This window comes from Arachis stenosperma, chromosome 7 (assembly GCF_014773155.1).
Source record: "Arachis stenosperma cultivar V10309 chromosome 7, arast.V10309.gnm1.PFL2, whole genome shotgun sequence".
Lineage (NCBI taxonomy): Eukaryota > Viridiplantae > Streptophyta > Magnoliopsida > Fabales > Fabaceae > Arachis > Arachis stenosperma.
Window position 1 is genome coordinate 89,303,095 of NC_080383.1, and position 18,173 is coordinate 89,321,267.

General features: G+C 40.6%; 1 non-coding gene across 1 annotated transcript; it reads left to right on the forward strand.

Annotated features, from left to right (window-relative positions):
• The first annotated feature begins 17,452 nt into the window (after window positions 1-17,452).
• On the forward strand, window positions 17,453-17,560 carry LOC130942501 (small nucleolar RNA R71). The gene has a single exon (XR_009071069.1). It is a non-coding gene; the product is annotated as a small nucleolar RNA R71 (small nucleolar RNA).
• The last annotated feature ends 613 nt before the right edge of the window (window positions 17,561-18,173 follow it).

The window sequence follows — 18,173 nt, forward strand, 5'->3', positions numbered from 1 at the left end:
AAAAGTCCAAACTAGCTTCCCAAGAAGAGCAATATTTACACAATAAGGATCTCTAATCCCCAAACCTCCATATTTTTTTGGAGTAACTAATACCTTCCAACTAACAAGATTCAATCCTCTTCCATCAACTTGTCCTTTCCAAAGAAAATTCCTCATCATAGACTTCAATTTACTAATGATTCCTTTGGAAAAAATAAGAGACCTGCATTTGGTACGTGGGAATAGCGGCGGCAACAGAATTAACCAAGCAGAGTCTACCAACCCGATTGAGTAAACTCCCTTTCCAACTTGCTAGCCTACTCCGAACCTTATCCAGGACACCATTGAAAGCTGAACGAGTCACCCTAGAATGGCTAAGGGTAACTGGTGCACGAATTTGTGATTCGCACAACTAACCAGCAAGTGCACTGGGTCGTCCAAGTAATACCTTACGTGAGTAAGGGTCGATCCCACGGAGATTATTGGCTTGAAGCAATCAATGTTTATTTTATTTGTCTTAGTCAGGATGTCAACAAAATTGTTTGGATTACTTGAACAATAGAGTTACTTGTTTATAAAGGACTGGGGAATATGTTACTTGTTGTGCAGTAATGGAGAATATGTTGGAGTTTTGGAGATGCTTTGTCCTTTGACTTCAACTCTTCCTTGAAATCCTCTTCTCACACGCAGATTCCTTCCATGGCAAGCTCTATGTAGGGTGTCACCGTTGTCAGTGGCTACTTCCCATCCTCTCAGTGAAAACGTTCCTATGCTCTGTCACAGCACGGCTAATCATCTGTCGGTTCTCAATCAGGTTGGAATAGAATCCATTGATTCTTTTGCGTCTGTCACTAACGCCCAGCCCTCAGGAGTTTGAAGCACGTCACAGTCATTCAATCCCAGAATCCTACTCGGAATACCACAGACAAGGTTTAGACTTTCCGGATTCTCATGAATGCCGCCATCAATCCGACCTATACCACGAAGATTCTGTTGGGGAATCTAAGAGATATTCATTCAGTCTGATGTAGAACGGAGGTGGTTGTCAGGCACACGTTCATGGATTGAGGAAGGTGATGAGTGTCACGGATCATCACCTTCTTCACAATTAAGCGCGAATAAACATCTTAGATAAGAACAAGCGTGTTTGAATGGAAAACAAAGGAATTGTATTAAATCATCGAGACGCTGCAGAGCTCCTCACCCCCAACAATGGAGTTTAGAGACTCATGCCGTCAAAAGTATGTAATTCAGATCTGAAAATATCATGAGGTACAAGAAATGTCTGTAAAAGTTGTTTAAATAGTAAACTAGTAACCTAGGTTTACAGAAAATGAATAAACTAAGATAATTGGTGCAGAAATCCACTTCTGGGGCCCACTTGGTGTGTGCTGGGGCTGAGACTAATGCTTTCCACGTGTGGAGGCCTTTCCTGGCGTCAAACTCCAGGTTATGACGTGTTTTGGGCGTTCAACTCCGGATCATGACGTTTTTCTGGCGTTTAACTCCAGACAGCAGCATGAACTTGGCGTTTAACGCCAAGTTACGTCGTCTATCCTTGCGCAAAGTATGGACTATTATATATTGCTGGAAAGCCCTGGATGTCTACTTTCCAACGCCGTTAAGAGCGCGCCAATTGGACTCCTGTAGCTCCAGAAAATCCATTTCGAGTGCAGGGAGGTCAGGATCCAACAGCATCAGCAGTCCTTTTTCAGCCTAAGTCAGATTTTTGCTCAGCTCCCTCAATTTCAGTCAGAAAATACCTGAAATCACAGAAAAACACACAAACTCATAGTAAAGTCCAGAAATATGATTTTTGCTTAAAAACTAATATTATTTTACTAAAAACTAACTGAAACATGCTAAAATCTACATGAAATTACCCCCAAAAAGCGTATAAAATATCCGCTCATCACAACACCAAACTTAAACTGTTGCTTGTCCTCAAGCAACTAGATAAATAAAATAGGTTTTAACAGAAATGAAGAAGTAATAATATTCTCGAGTTTTAATTGAAGCTCAGATTCTTATTAGATGAGCGGGGCTTGTAGCTTTTTGCCTCTGAATAGTTTTGGCATCTCCCTGTATCTTTAAATTTTCAGAATGATTGGCATCCTTAGGAACTCAGAATTCAGATAGTATTATTGACTCTCCTAGTGTAGTATGTTGATTCTTGAACACAGTTATTTTATGAGTCTTGGCCGTGGCCCTAAGCACTTTGTCTTCCAGTATTACCACCGGATACATAAATGCCACAGACACATAACTGGGTGAACCTTTTCAGATTATGACTCAGCTTTGCTAGAGTCCCCAGTCAGTGGTGTCCAGAGCTCTTAAGCACACTCTTTTGCTTTGGATCACGACTTTAACCACTCAGTCTCAAGCTTTTCACTTGGACCTTCATGACACAAGCACATGGTTAGGGACAGCTTGTTTTAGCCGCTTAGGCCTGGATTTTATTTCCTTGGGCCCTCCTATCCATTGATGCTCAAAGCCTTGGATCCTTTTTACTCTTGGCTAGTGCCCATGGCTTGTGAATATTGTGTTTTTTTTTTTGACTGCTTTTTCTTGCTTCAAGAATCAATTCTATGATTTTTCAGATCATCAATAATATTTTTCGTGTTCCTCATCCTTTCAGGAGCCAATATTTATCAAATTCAAAGTACAATTTATGCACTGTTCAAGCATTCATTCAGAGAACAAAAAGTATTGCCACCACATATAATTAATTATAGTCTTTATTACTAAGAACTCAAAAATATAAATTACTTCTTTATTCTAAAAAAAATTCTACTACTTTATTTATGCCTGATGATGATGAGAAAAATAAATTATAGCTTAATTGGAAATAAAATCAAAATAGACATGTTAATTACTACTACTCCTATATAACTTCTAAGGTAAAATCCTATAATAATACTATCACAGAGTTAAAGCTGGAATTAGAACTTAACAACCTGTATTTTGGGAAGTGGATGTTCCTCTAGTCTGTGGGGTGCCTTCAAGAATTAATTTCTGACGCTTCAGCTCCCTTAAGTTCACATCCTTGCTCCTCCTGTTCCTTGAGCAGTTTGCAAATCATGCTACCTTGATTATTCTGTTCTTCCTTTATTTGATCTATAGCTTCTTGCAATCTGGAAATAGAAGCCTCAAGATGTTCCCAATATTCGAATTGGGGCAGTTCTGGGAGGGCCTCTTGTGCTCTCCTCTTGGTTGAATCATCTTGTTGCTGTTGTCTGACCATTGATATTCCAGTAATGGGCTTTTCAATTAGGATATATTCAGTTATTCCCATCTTTACTCCAGCATCTTTGCAAAGCATAGAAATTAGGCTTGGATAAGCCAATTTGGCGTCCTTAGAATTCTTGTTTGCAATTTTATATAGCTCACATGAGATCAGCTGATGGACTTCCACTTCTTTTCCAAGCATGATGCAGTGAATCATGACAGCTCTTTTGATGGTAACTTCAGAACGGTTGCTGGTGGGCAATATGGAACGACTAATAAAATCCAGCCAGCCTCTAGCTACTGGTTTTAGATCTTCTCTTTTGAGTTGAACTGGGGTGCCAGTTGTACTGGTAGTCCACTTGGCTCCAGGGACGCATATATCTTCCAAGATCTTGTCCAATCCTTTATTGACCCTCATCATTCTCCTATTAAAGGAGTCTGGGTCATCCTTCAGTTGAGGAATCTTGAATATCTCCCTGATCTTGTCAGCATTGGTATGAATGATCTTTCCTCTGACTACGGTCTTATGGTCAAAGAGAGCCGCTCCAATGATTCTTTGCCTTTCTGTCTGCCATAGATTAGCATAGAATTCCTGAACCATGTTCCTTCCCACTTTCGTTTCAGGATTGGCCAGAATTTCCCAATTCCAGTTTCGAATCTGCTCTTGGATCTCCGGATATTCATCTTCTTTCAGATCAAATCTGACTTCCGGGATCACTGATCTGTGACTCATTATCTTGTAGTAATGGTCTGAATGTTCTTTAGTTAAGAACTTCCCTTGATTCCAAAGTGGCTTTGGATTGCTTTCTTTCTTGCCTCTTGGGTTGGGTTGTTTCCCTTTAGGAGCCATGATCAAGAGACACAATAGTTTTTGTGATCACGGGTAAAACACACCAAACTTAGAGCTTTGCTTGTCCTCAAGCAAAAGAGAAGAAAGAAGAGGGATAGAAGGAGAGCAATGTGGAATGGTGATGATGAGGAGGGTGCCGAATACAATATAAAGGGAGGGGGGTGGGGAATTTTCGAAAAATAAGAAAGAGATAAGATAGAAGATATGATTTTAAAAAGATATGATCAGAAAAAGATATAATTTTTTTAAAAAAAAGATATGAATAATAATTTAAAAGATAAAATTTTAAATTTACTTTTGAAAAAGATTTTAAAAGAAATAATTAAGTTTTGAAAACAAATTTGAAAAGATGATGGATTGGATTTGAAAGCCATTTGTTTTTTTGGGTTAAGATATATCTAAAACATTTGTAAAATTGGATTTTAGAAATTAGGATCCAAAACTTTTGGAATTGAAAATAATAATTTGGAATATGTTTATGCAAGAAATCATGAATTGAAACATAAAAAGTTTGAAAAAAAATATGAAGAAAAACGAAATTGTACCTCCTCCCACCATTCTGGCGTTAAACGCCCACATGGTGCATGGTTTGGGCGTTTAACGCCCAAAGTTGTTTCTCCTGGGCGTTCAACACCCATGTGATGCTTCTTTCTGGCGTTGAACGCCAGGAAGTCCTTCTTTACTGGGCGTTTTTCTAAACGCCCAAAATGCTAGCAGATTGGCGTTAAACGCCCAGAAGGTGCATCTTTCTGGCGTTTAACGCCCAGAAGGTGCTCCTTTCTGGCGTTTAACGCCCAGATAGCTACCCTTACTGGCGTTAAACGCCCAGTGGGAGCTTCTTTTGGGCGTTTAACGCCCAAAGTATTTCTTACTGGCTTTTTCATGCCAGTGAGCTTCCAAATTTCCCTGTAACTCTGTGACTTCAACCAATTGCTATTTCACCTTTGAAGATACTTGACATATACCTCAAACAAAATTAACTAGTTAATGAATATGAATAAAATTAAATTTTGTGATTGGCTGGGTTGCCTCCCAGCAAGCGCTTCTTTAATGTCATTAGCTGGACTATTACTGAGTTTTAATCAAGTCTCAGTTTTGAGCATTCTTGCTCAAAATTGCCTTCAAGATAATGTTTGACTCTTTGTCCATTAACAATGAACTTTTTGTTAGAGTCACTATCCTGAAGTTCTATGTATCCATATGGTGATATGCTTGTAATTACATATGGACCTCTCCACCGGGATTTTAATTTCCCAGGGAATAATTTGAGCCTTGAATTAAATAACAGAACTTTCTGTCCTGGCTCAAAGACTCTGGATGACAATTTCTTATCATGCCATCTTTTTGCTTTCTCTTTGTAAATTTTTGCATTTTCGAAAGCATTGAGTCTAAATTCCTCTAGCTCATTTAACTGGAGTAATCGTCTTTCTCCAGCTAACTTGGCATCAAGGTTCAGGAATCTGGTTGCCCAGTAGGCCTTGTGTTCCAATTCCACTGGCAAGTGACACGCCTTTCCATACACAAGCTGGTATGGAGAGGTCCCTATGGGGGTCTTAAATGCTGTTCTGTATGCCCACAGAGCATCGTCCAAGCTTCTTGCCCAATCCTTTCTACGGTTAATTACAGTCCGTTCCAGGATTCTTTTGAGTTCTCTATTTGAGACTTCAGCTTGCCCATTAGTTTGTGGATGATATGGAGTAGCCACCCTGTGGTTAACTCCATAACGAACCAGAGCAGCATAAAGCTGTTTATTGCAGAAATGAGTGCCCCCATCACTAATTAACACTCTAGGGATACCAAATCTGCTGAAGATGTGTTTCTGGAGGAATTTTAACACTGTTTTAGTGTCATTGGTGGGTGTTGCAATAGCCTCCACCCATTTGGATACATAATCCACTGCCACCAGAATATAAGTGTTTGAGTATGATGGTGGGAAAGGTCCCATGAAGTCAATGCCCCATACATCAAACAACTCAATCTCCAAGATTCCTTGCTGAGGCATGGCATAACTGTGAGGTAGGTTGCCTGATCTTTGGCAACTGTCACAATTAAGCACAAATGCTCAGGAATCTTTATAGAGAGTAGGCCAGTAGAAGCCACTTTGGAGGACTCTTGTGGCTGTTCGCTCACTTCCAAAATGTCCTCCATACTGTGATCCATGGCAATGCCAAAGGATCTTCTGTGCTTCCTCTTTAGGCACACATCTACGGATTACTCCGTCTGCACATCTCTTGAAGAGATATGGTTCATCCCAAAGATAGTACTTTGCATCTGTGATTAATTTCTTTGATTGCACCCTACTGTACTCTTTGGGTATGAATCTCACTGCCTTGTAGTTTGCAATGTCTGCAAACCATGGCACTTCCTGGATGGCAAACAGTTGCTCATCCGGAAAGGTTTCAGAGATTTCAGTGAGAGGGAGGGACGCCCCTTCCACTGGTTCTATTCGGGACAGGTGATCTGCTACTTGATTCTCCGTCCCTTTTCTGTCTCTTATTTCTATATCAAACTCTTGCAGAAGCAACACCCATCTTATAAGTCTGGGTTTTGAATCCTGCTTTGTGAGTAGATATTTAAGAGCAGCATGATCAGTGTACACAATCACCTTTGATCCTACTAAATAGGATCTAAATTTATCAATGGCGTAAACCACTGCAAGTAGCTCTTTTTCTGTGGTTGTGTAATTCTTCTGTGCGTCATTTAGAACACGGCTGGCATAGTAGATGACGTGCAGAAGCTTGTCATGCCTTTGTCCCAACACTGCACCAATGGCATGGTCACTGGCATCACACATTAATTCAAATGGTAATGTCCAGTCTGGTGCAGAGATTATTGGTGCTGAGACCAATTTAGCTTTCAGGGTCTCAAATGCCTGCAGACACTCTTTATCAAAGATAAATGGTGTGTCAGCAGCTAGCAGGTTGCTTAGAGGCTTGGCGATTTTTGAAAAATCCTTTATAAACCTCCTATAGAATCCTGCATGCCCCAGAAAGCTTCTGATTGCCTTAACATTGGCAGGTGGTGGTAATTTTTCAATTACTTCTACCTTAGCTTGGTCCACCTCTATTCCCTTGTTCGAAATTTTGTGCCCAAGGACAATTCCTTCAGTTACCATAAAGTGACATTTTTCCCAGTTTAAAACCAGGTTAGTCTCTTGGCATCTTTTCAGAATAAGTGCTAAATGGTTAAGGCAGGAGCTGAATGAGTCTCCAAATACTGAAAAGTCATCCATGAAGACTTCCAGGAATTTTTCCACCATATCAGAGAAAATTGAGAGCATGCACCTCTGAAAGGTTGCAGGTGCATTACACAGGCCAAATGGCATCCTTCTGTATGCAAATACTCCAGATGGGCATGTGAACGCCGTTTTCTCCTGATCCTGGGGATCTACTGCAATTTGATTATAACCTGAATATCCATCCAAGAAGCAGTAGTATTCATGACCTGCTGGTCTTTCTAGCATTTGGTCTATGAATGGTAAAGGAAAATGATCCTTTCTGGTGGCTGTATTGAGTCTTCTATAATCAATACACATACGCCACCCTGTAACTGTTCTTGTAGGAACCAGTTCATTTTTTTCATTATGAACCACTGTCATGCCTCCCTTCTTAGGGACAACTTGGACAGGGCTTACCCAGGGGCTGTCAGAAATAGGATAAATAATCCCAGCCTCTAGTAATTTAGTGACCTCCTTCTGCACCACTTCTTTCATAGCTGGATTCAGCCGCCTTTGTGGTTGGACCACTGGTTTGGCGTCATCCTCCAACAAGATCTTGTGCATGCATCTGGCTGGGCTAATGCCCTTAAGATCACTGATGGACCACCCAAGAGCTGTCTTGTGTGTCTTTAGCACTTGAATTAGTGCTTCCTCTTCCTGTGGCTCTAAGGTAGAGCTTATAATTACAGGAAAGGTATCACCTTCTCCCAGAAATGCATATTTCAGGGATGGTGGTAATGGTTTGAGTTCGGGTTTTGGAGGTTTCTCCTCTTCTTGAGGGATTTTCAGAGGTTCTATTATCTTCTCTGACTCCTCCAAATCAGGCTGAACATCTTTAAAGATGTCCTCTAGCTCTGATTCCAAACTCTCAGCCATATTGACCTCTCTTACCAGAGAATCAATAATATCAACACTCATGCAGTCATTTGGGGTGTCTGGATGTTGCATTGCTTTGACAACATTTAACTTGAACTCCTCCTCATTGACTCTCAAGGTTACTTCCCCTTTTTGGACATCAATGAGGGTTCGGCCAGTTGCTAGGAAAGGTCTTCCTAGAATGAGAGTTGCACTCTTGTGCTCCTTCATTTCCAGCACCACAAAGTCAGTAGGAAAGGCAAATGGCCCAACCTTGACAATCATGTCTTCAATCACGCCTGATGGGTGCTTAATGGAGCCATCAGCAAGTTGAAGACATATCCTGGTTGGTTTAATTTCTTCAGTTAAACCAAGCTTTCTGATAGTAGATGCAGGTATTAGGTTGATACTTGCCCCAAGATCACATAAAGCTTGCTTGGTACAATTACCCTCTAATGTGCATGGTATCATAAAGCTCCCAGGATCTTTAAGCTTCTCAGGTAAGCTTTTCAGAATGACTGCACTGCATTCTTCAGTGAGGTAGACTTTTTCAGTTTCCCTCCAATCCTTCTTATGACTTAAGATTTCTTTCATGAACTTAGCATAAGAGGGTATTTGCTCAAGTGCTTCTGCAAACGGAATCTTTATTTCAAGAGTCCTGAGATAGTCTGCAAAGCGAGCAAATTGCTTATCCTGTTCCGCTTGGCGGAGTTTTTGAGGATAAGGCATTTTGGCTTTGTATTCCTCAACCTTAGTTGCTGCAGGTTTATTACCTACAGAAGTAGGTTGGGAAGCCTTTTTAGAAAGGTCAGCACTTGTATGTGACTGATTCCCCACTGGCATTTGAATACCAGGGGTGGAAGCTGGGGTGGTGTTAAACGCCACCTCCTTGCTTGTTACTGGCGTTTGAACGCCAGAACCATGTTCCTTTTGGGCGTTCAACGCCAGATCCATGCTTGTTTCTGGCGTTGAACGCCAGGAATGAGCATGGTCTGGGCGTTCAGCGCCAGCTTTATCCCTTTCTGGGCTCTGCCTGTCCTCAGAGGGATTTTGAGTAGCTATTTGTTCATTTCCTGTCTTCTTGCTGCTTTGAAGTGAGGTATTTAATGTTTTCCCACTTCTTAATTGAACTGCTTGGCATTCATCTGCTATTTGTTTTGACAGTTGCTTTTCTGTCTGTTTTAATTGCACTTCCATGTTCCTATTAGCCATTCTTGTTTCCTGTAATATTTCCTTGAATTCGGCTAGTTGCTGAGTTAGAAAATCTAATTGCTGATTGAATTCATTAGCCTGATCCACTGGACTGAGTTCTGCAGTTACTGTTTTAGCTTCTTCTTTCATAGAGGATTCACTGCTTAGGTACAGATGCTGATTTCTGGCAACTGTATCAATAAGCTCTTGAGCTTCTTCAATTGTTTTTCTCATGTGTATAGATCCACCAGCTGAGTGGTCTAGAGAAATCTGAGCTTTTTCTGTAAGTCCATAGTAGAAGATGTCTAATTGCACCCATTCTGAAAACATTTCAGAGGGGCATTTTCTTAGCATCTCTCTGTATCTCTCCCAAGCATCATAAAGGGATTCATGATCTCCTTGTTTGAAGCCTTGGATGTTTAGCCTTAGCTGTGTCATCCGTTTGGGAGGGAAATAGTGATTCAGGAATTTTTCTGACAGCTGTTTCCATGTTTTTATGCTGTTCTTAGGCTGGTTATTTAACCACCTCTTAGCTTGATCTTTTACAGCAAATGGAAACAGTAATAGTCTGTAGACATCCTGATCTACTTCCTTATCATGTACTGTATCTGCAATTTGCAGAAATTGTGCCAGAAACTCTGTAGGTTCTTCATGTGGAAGACCAGAATACTGGCAGTTTTGCTGCACCATGATAATGAGCTGAGGATTCAGCTCAAAGCTACTAACTCCAATGGAGGGTATACAGATACTACTCCCATATGAAGCAGTAGTGGGGTTAGCATATGACCCCAGAGTCCTCTTGGACTGTCCATTCATACTTACTTCCATAATGGAATACAAGTTGAGAATTTATATGTTGAGAATTATTTATTTTATAGTAATGGAATAACAAAAAATGGGATATAGATATAAAAATATTTTGAAGATATTTTGTGAAAGAAAATTATTATTTTTTTTTTTCGAAAAATTTGAAATTGAAAATTGAAGTTTATATTAAAAATTTCGAAAAAGAAATAGTTCAAAATTAGTTAGAAAATAAAAATATATATATATATATATATATTTTTTTGAATTTTGAATTTTGAATTTTATGATGAAAGAGAAAAACAAACAAAAGACACAAGACTTAAAATTTTTAGATCTAGTGCTCCTTATTTTCGAAAATTTTTGGAGGGAAAACACCAAGGAACACCAAACTTAAAAATTTTAAGATCAAGACACAAGAAAAACTCAAGAACACTTTGAAGATTCACAAGAATACCAAGAACAAAAGAAAGAACACCACACTTAAAATTTTTAGAAAATCAAAATAAATTTTCGAAAATTATAAAAAGATTAACAATAAAACACCAAACTTAGAGTTTGGCACAGGATTAAATCAAGAAAAAAATTATTTTTGAAAAAGATTCTCAAAAGTACTGGTGCTCCCTTATCAAGAATATGACCCTTCTATTCTAGCCAAATGGGCAGCAAATATAACAATTATTTTGAAAAAGCACAAGAAACACAAGAAAAGACTCAGAACAAGAAAAATTAAAGATCAAACAAGAAAAATAGACAAGAACAACTTGAAGATTAAGGAAAAACAAAGGACACTCACACGAAAAATTCAAAGAAAAATATAAAAGATGCAATTAACACCAAACTTAGAACAAGACACTAAACTCATGAAAATTTAACAATTAATTAAGAAAAATAATATTTTTGAAAAGAAATTTTTGAAAAGAAACTATCCTATCAAAATTTAATGACTCTGTAACAACAAAAATAAATTATTCCTAATCTAAGAAATAAAATAAGCCTTCAATTGTTCAAACTCAATAATCCCCGGCAACGGCGCCAAAAACTTGGTGCACGAATTTGTGATTCGCACAACTAACCAGCAAGTGCACTGGGTCGTTGGTGCGCGAAATTGTGAACAATACTTTTTCACAACTCTCATAATCCCTGGTAATGGCTCCAAAAACTGGGTAGCTCAATACCATGGCATTACACAACTTCGCACAACTAACCAGCAAGTGCACTGGGTCGTCCAGGTAATACCTTACGTGAGTAAGGGTCGATCCCACGGAGATTGTTAGCATTGAAGCAAGCTATGGTCATCTTGTAAATCTTAGTCAGGCAAACTCAAATGTATATGATGATGAATGAAAATAACATAGAAGATAAAGATAGTGATACTTATGTATATCATTGGTGTAAGAGCTTCAGACAAGCATATGAAGATGCCTTTCCTTCCGTCTCTCTGCTTTCCTACTGCCTTCATCCAATCCTTCTTACTCCTTTCCATGGCAAGCTCGTGTAGGGTTTCACTGTTGTCAGCAGCTACCTCCCATCCTCTCAGTGAAAGCGATTGCATATGTCCTGTCACGGCATAGCGGAATTCAGCTGTCGGTTCTCGGTCAGGCCGGAATAATATCCATTGATACTTTTGCGTCTGTCACTAACGCCCTAGCCTGCTAGGAGTTTGAAGCACGTCACAGTCATTCAGTCATTGAATCCTACTCAGAATACCACAGACAAGGTTAGACCTTCCGGATTCTCTTGAATGCCGCCATCAATTCTTGCCTATACCACGAAGACTCTGATCTCACGGAATGGTTGGCTCGTTTGTCAGGCGAGCACTCGGTTGTCAGGCGATCAACCATGCATCGTGCAATCAGGAATCCAAGAGATATTCACTAAGCCTCAGATGCTTGTAGAACAAGAATGGTTGTCAGTCACCTTGTTCATGGGTGAGAATGGTGATGGGCGTCAATCATCACCTTCATCATGTTGAAGAACAAGTGATATCTTGGACAAAGAACAAGCGGAATTGAATGGAAGAACAATAGTAATTGCATTAATACTCGAGGTACAGCAGAGCTCCACACCTTAATCTATGGTGTGTAGAAACTCCACCGTTGAAAATACATAAGCATAAGGTCTAGGCATGGCCGAATGGCCAGCCTCCCAAAGAGGGTTCAATCATCAAAACATGATCAAAAGCTCTCCTAATACAATAGTAAAAGGTCCTACTTATAGAAAACTAGTACATAGATGAGTAAATGACATAAAAATCCACTTCCGGGCCCACTTGGTGTGTGCTTGGGCTGAGCAATGAAGCAATTTCGTGTAGAGACTCTCCTTGGAGTTAAACGCCAGCTTTAGTGCCAGTTTGGGCGTTTAACTCCCAATTAGGTGCCAGTTCCGGCGTTTAACGCTGGAATTTCTTGAGGTGACTTTGAACGCCGGTTTGGGCCATCAAATCTTGGGCAAAGTATGGACTATTATATATTGCTGGAAAGCCCAGGATGTCTACTTTCCAACGCCGTTGAGAGCGCGCCAATTGGGCTTCTGTAGCTCCAGAAAATCCACTTCGAGTGCAGGGAGGTCAGAGTCCAACAGCATCTGCAGTCCTTTTCAGTCTCTGGATCAGATTTTTGCTCAGGTCCCTCAATTTCAGCCAGAAAATACCTGAAATCACAGAAAAACACACAAACTCATAGTAAAGTCCAGAAAAGTGAATTTTAACTAAAAACTAATAAAAATATACTAAAAACTAACTAGATCATACTAAAAAATATACTAAAAACAATGCCAAAAAGTGTATAAATTATCCGCTCATCACAACACCAAACTTAAATTGTTGCTTGTCCTCAAGCAACTGAAAGTCAAATAAGATAAAAAGAAGAGAATATGCAATGAACTCCAAAAACATCTATGAAGATCAATATTAATTAGATGAGCGGGGCTTTTAGCTTTTTGTCTCTAAATAGTTTTGGCATCTCACTCTATCCCTTGTAATTCAGAATGATTGGCTGCTTTAGGAACTCAGAATCCAGATAGTGTTATTGATTCTCCTAGTTAAGTATGATGATTCTTGAACACAGCTACTTATTGAGTCTTGGCCGTGGCCCAAAGCACTCTGTCTTCCAGTATTACCACCGGATACATGCATGCCACAGACACATAATTGGGTGAACCTTTTCAGATTGTGACTCAGCTTTGCTAAAGTCCCCAATTAGAGGTGTCCAGGGTTCTTAAGCACACTCTTATTTGCCTTGGATCACAACTTTATTTCTTTCTTTTTCTTTCTTCTTTTTTTTTTCTTTTTCGGTTTTTTTTTTCTTTTCGTTTGCTTCCTTTTTTTCTCTCTTTTTTTTTTGTATTCACTGCTTTTTCTTGCTTCAAGAATCATTTTTAATGATTTTTCAGATCCTCAGTAACATGTCTCCTTTTTCATCATTCTTTCAAGAGCCAACATTCATGAACCACAAGTTTAAAAGACATATGCACTGTTCAAGCATACATTCAAAGAACAAAAGTGTTGCCACCACATCAAAATAATTAAACTATTATAAAATTCAGAATTCATGCAATTCTTTCCTTTTCAATTAAGCACGTTTTTATTCAAGAAAGGTGATGGATTCATAGGACATTCATAACTTTAAGGCATAGACACTAAGACACTAATGATCACAAGACACAAACATGGATAAACATAAAGCATAAAAATCGAAAAACAGAAGAATAAAGAACAAGGAAATCAAGGAACGGGTCCACCTTAGTGATGGCGGCTCTTTCTTGCTCTTGAAGATCCTATGGAGTGCTTGAGCTCCTCAATGTCTCTTCCTTGTATTTGTTGCTCCTCCCTCATGATTCTTTGGTCTTCTCTAATTTCATGGAGGAGAATGGAGTGTTCTTGATGCTCCACCCTTAGTTGTCCCATGTTGGAACTCAATTCTCCTAGGAAGGTGTTTAGTTGCTCCCAATAATTTTGTGGAGGAAAGTGCATCCCTTGAGGTATCTCAGGGATCTCATGGTGAGAGGGGTCTCTTGTGTACTCCATCCTTTTCTTGGTGATGGGTTTGTCCTCATCAATGGGGGTATCTCCTTCTATGTCAACTCCAACTGAATAACAGAGGTGACAAATGAGGTGAGGAAAGGCTAATCTTGCCAAAGTGGAGGTCTTGTCCGCCACCTTGTAGAGTTCTTGAGCTATAACCTCATGAACTTCCACTTCTTCTCCAATCATGATGCTATGAATCATGATGGCCCGGTCTATGGTAACTTCGGACCGATTGCTAGTGGGAATGATTGAGCGTTGTATGAACTCTAACCATCCTCTAGCCACGGGCTTGAGGTCATGCCTTCTCAATTGAACCGGCTTTCCTCTTGAATCTTGCCTCCATTGTGCGCCCTCTTCACATATAGTTGTGAGGACTTGGTCCAACCTTTGATCAAAGTTGACCCTTCTAGTGTAAGGATGCTCATCTCCTTGCATCATAGGCAAGTTGAACTCCACCCTCACACTCTCCGGACAAAAATCCAAGTATTTCCCCCGAACCATAGTGAGATAATTCTTGGGATTCGGGTTCACACTTTGGTCATGGTTCTTTGTGATCCATGCATTGGCATAGAACTCTTGAACCATCAAGATTCCGACTTGTTGAATGGGGTTGGTAAGTACTTCCCAACCTCTTCTTCGGATCTCATGGCGGATCTCCGGATATTCACCCTTTTTGAGTGAAAAGGGGACCTCGGGGATCACCTTCTTCAAGGCCACAACTTCATAGAAGTGGACTTGATGCACCCTTGAGAGGAATCTATCCATCTCCCATGACTCGGAGGTGGAAGCTTTTGCCTTCCCTTTCCTCTTTTTAGAGGTTTCTCCGGCCTTGGATGCCATAATGGTTATGAAAAAGCAACGCTTTTACCACACCAAACTTAAAATGTTTGCTCGTCCTCGAGCAAAAGAAGAAAGAAGAGAGTAGAAGAAGAAGAAATGAGGAAGAGGGAGAAGGTGATGTGTTCGGCCATGGAGGGTGGGTTTGGGAGGGAAAGTGGTTTGAATTTGAAGGGTGAGGTTGGTGGGGATTTATGAAGGATGGATGTGAGTGGTGAAGAGAAAGATGGGATTTGATAGGTGAAGGGTTTTTGGGGAAGAGGTATTGAGGTGATTGGTGAGTGGGAGAAGAAGAGAGAGAGTGATGGTGGGGTCCTGTGGGGTCCACAGATCCTGTGGTGTCAAGGAAAAGTCATCCCTGCACCAAGTGGCATCAAAATCCACGTTTTGAGCCATTTCTGGCGTTAAACGCCGGGCTGGTGCCCATTCCTGGCGTTTAACGCCAGGTTGTTGCCCTTTACTGGCGTTTAACGCCAGTCTGGTGCCCCTTTCTGGCGTTAAACGCCCAGAATGGTGCCAGACTGGGCGTTAAACGCCCAACAGCTAGCATTACTGGCGTTTGAACGCCAGCTTCTTCTCCTCCAGGGTGTGCTATTTTTCTTCCTGTTTTTCATTCTGTTTTTGCTTTTTTCATTGTTTTTGTGACTTCTTATGATCATCAACCTACAAAAAAGATAAAATAACAAAAGGAAATAGTTAACTATAAAACATTGGGTTGCCTCCCAACAAGCGCTTCTTTAATGTCATTAGCTTGACAGAGGACTCTCATGGAGCCTCAGAAATGATCAGAGCAATGTTGGAACCTCCCAACACCAAACTTAGAGTTTGAATGTGGGGGTTCAACACCAAACTTAGAGTTTGGTTGTGGCCTCCCAACACCAAACTTAGAGTTTGACTGTGGGGGCTCTGCTTGGCTCTGTTTTGAGAGAAGCTCTTCATGCTTCCTCTCCATGATGATAGAGGGATGTCCTTGGGCCTTAAACACCAAGGATTCTCCATTCACTTGAATGATCAACTCTCCTCTATCAACATCAATCACAGCCTTTGCTGTGGCTAGGAAGGGTCTGCCAAGGATGATGGATTCATCCATGCACTTCCCAGTCTCTAGGACTATGAAGTCAGTAGGGATGTAATGGTCTTCAATTTTCACCAAAACATTCTCTACAAGTCCATGAGCTTGTTTTCTTGAATTGTCTGCCATCTCTAATGAGATTCTTGCAGCTTGCACCTCAAAGATCCCTAATTTCTCCATTACAGAGAGGGGCATGAGGTTTACACTTGACCCTAAGTCACACAAGGCCTTCTTGAAGGTCATGGTGCCTATGGTACAAGGCATAGAAAACTTCCCAGGATCCTGCCTCTTTTGAGGCAGTTTCTGCCTAGACAAGTCATCCAGTTCTTTGGTGAGCAAGGGAGGTTCATCCTCCCAAGTCTCATTTCCAAATAACTTGTCATTTAGTTTCATGATTGCTCCAAGGTATTTAGCAACTTGCTCTTCAGTGACATACTCATCCTCTTCAGAGGAAGAATACTCATCAGAGCTCATGAATGGCAGAAGTAAGTCCAATGGAATCTCTATGGTCTCATTTTGAGCCTCAGATTCCCATTGTTCCTCATTGAGGAACTCAGAGGAGATTGGTACACGCCCACTGAGGTCTTCCTCAGTGGCGTCTTCCTCCTCTCTTTCCTCTCCATATTCGGCCATGTCTATGGCTTTGCACTCTCCTTTTGGATTTTCTTCTGTATTACTTGGGAGAGTGCTAGGAGGGAGTTCAGTAACTTTCTTGCTCAGCTGACCCACTTGTCCTTCCAAATTTCTGATGGAGGACCTTGTTTCATTCATGAAACTTTGAGTGGTCTTTATTAGATCAGAGACCATTGTTGCTAAGTCAGAAGTATTCTGCTTAGAACTCTCTGTCTGTTGCTGAGAAGATGATGGAAAAGGCTTGCCATTGCTAAACCTGTTTCTTCCACCATTATTGTTATTGAGACCTTGTTGAGGTCTCTCTTGATTCTTTCATGAGAAATTGGGGTGATTTCTCCATGAAGAATTGTAGGTGTTTCCATAGGGTTCTCCTAGGTAATTCACCTCTTCCATAGAAGGGTTCTCAGGATCATAGGCTTCTTCCTCAGATGAAGCTTCCTTAGTACTGCTTGGTGCATTTTGCATTCCAGACAGACTTTGAGAAATCAAATTGACTTGTTGAGTCAATATCTTGTTCTGAGCCAATATGGCATTCAGAGTGTCAATCTCAAGAACTCCTTTCTTCTGACTAGTCCCATTGTTCACAGGATTCCTTTCAGAAGTGTACATGAATTGGTTATTTGCAACCATTTCAATCAATTCTTGAGCTTCTGCAGGCGTCTTCTTCAGATGAAGAGATCCTCCAGCAGAGCTATCCAAAGACATCTTGGATAGTTCAGAGAGACCATCATAGAAAATACCTATGATGCTCCATTCAGAAAGCATGTCTGAAGGACATCTTCTGATTAATTGTTTGTATCTTTCCCAAGCTTCATAGAGGGATTCTCCATCCTTCTGTCTGAAGGTTTGGACTTCCACTCTAAGCTTACTCCATCTTTGTGGTGGAAAGAACTTTGCCAAGAAGGTATTGACTAGCTTTTCCCAAGAGTCCAGGCTTTCTTTAGGTTGAGAATCCAACCATATTCTAGCTCTGTCTCTTACAGCAAAAGGGAATAGCATCAGTCTATAGACCTCAGGGTTAACCCCATTAGTCTTGACTGTGTCACAGATTTGCAAGAATTCAGCTAAGAACTGATGAGGATCTTCCATTGGAAGTCCATGAAACTTGCAATTCTGTTGCATTAGAGAAACTAATTGAGGCTTAAGCTCAAAGTTGTTTGCTCCAATGGCAGGGATAGAGATGCTTCTCCCATAGAAATCAGGAGTAGGTGCAGTGAAGTCACCCAGCACCTTCCTTGCATTGTTGGCATTGTTGTTGTTTTCGGTTGCCATGTGTTCTTCTTCCTTGAAGAATTCGGTTAGGTCCTCTAAAGAGAGTTGTGCTTTGGCTTCTCTTAGTTTTCTCTTCAGGGTCCTCTCAGGTTCAGGGTCAGCTTCAACAAAAATGCCTTTGTCTCTGCTCCTGCTCATATGAAAGAGAAGAGAAAAAGAAAATGTGGAATCCTCTATGTCACAGTATAGAGATTCCTTGAAATGTCAG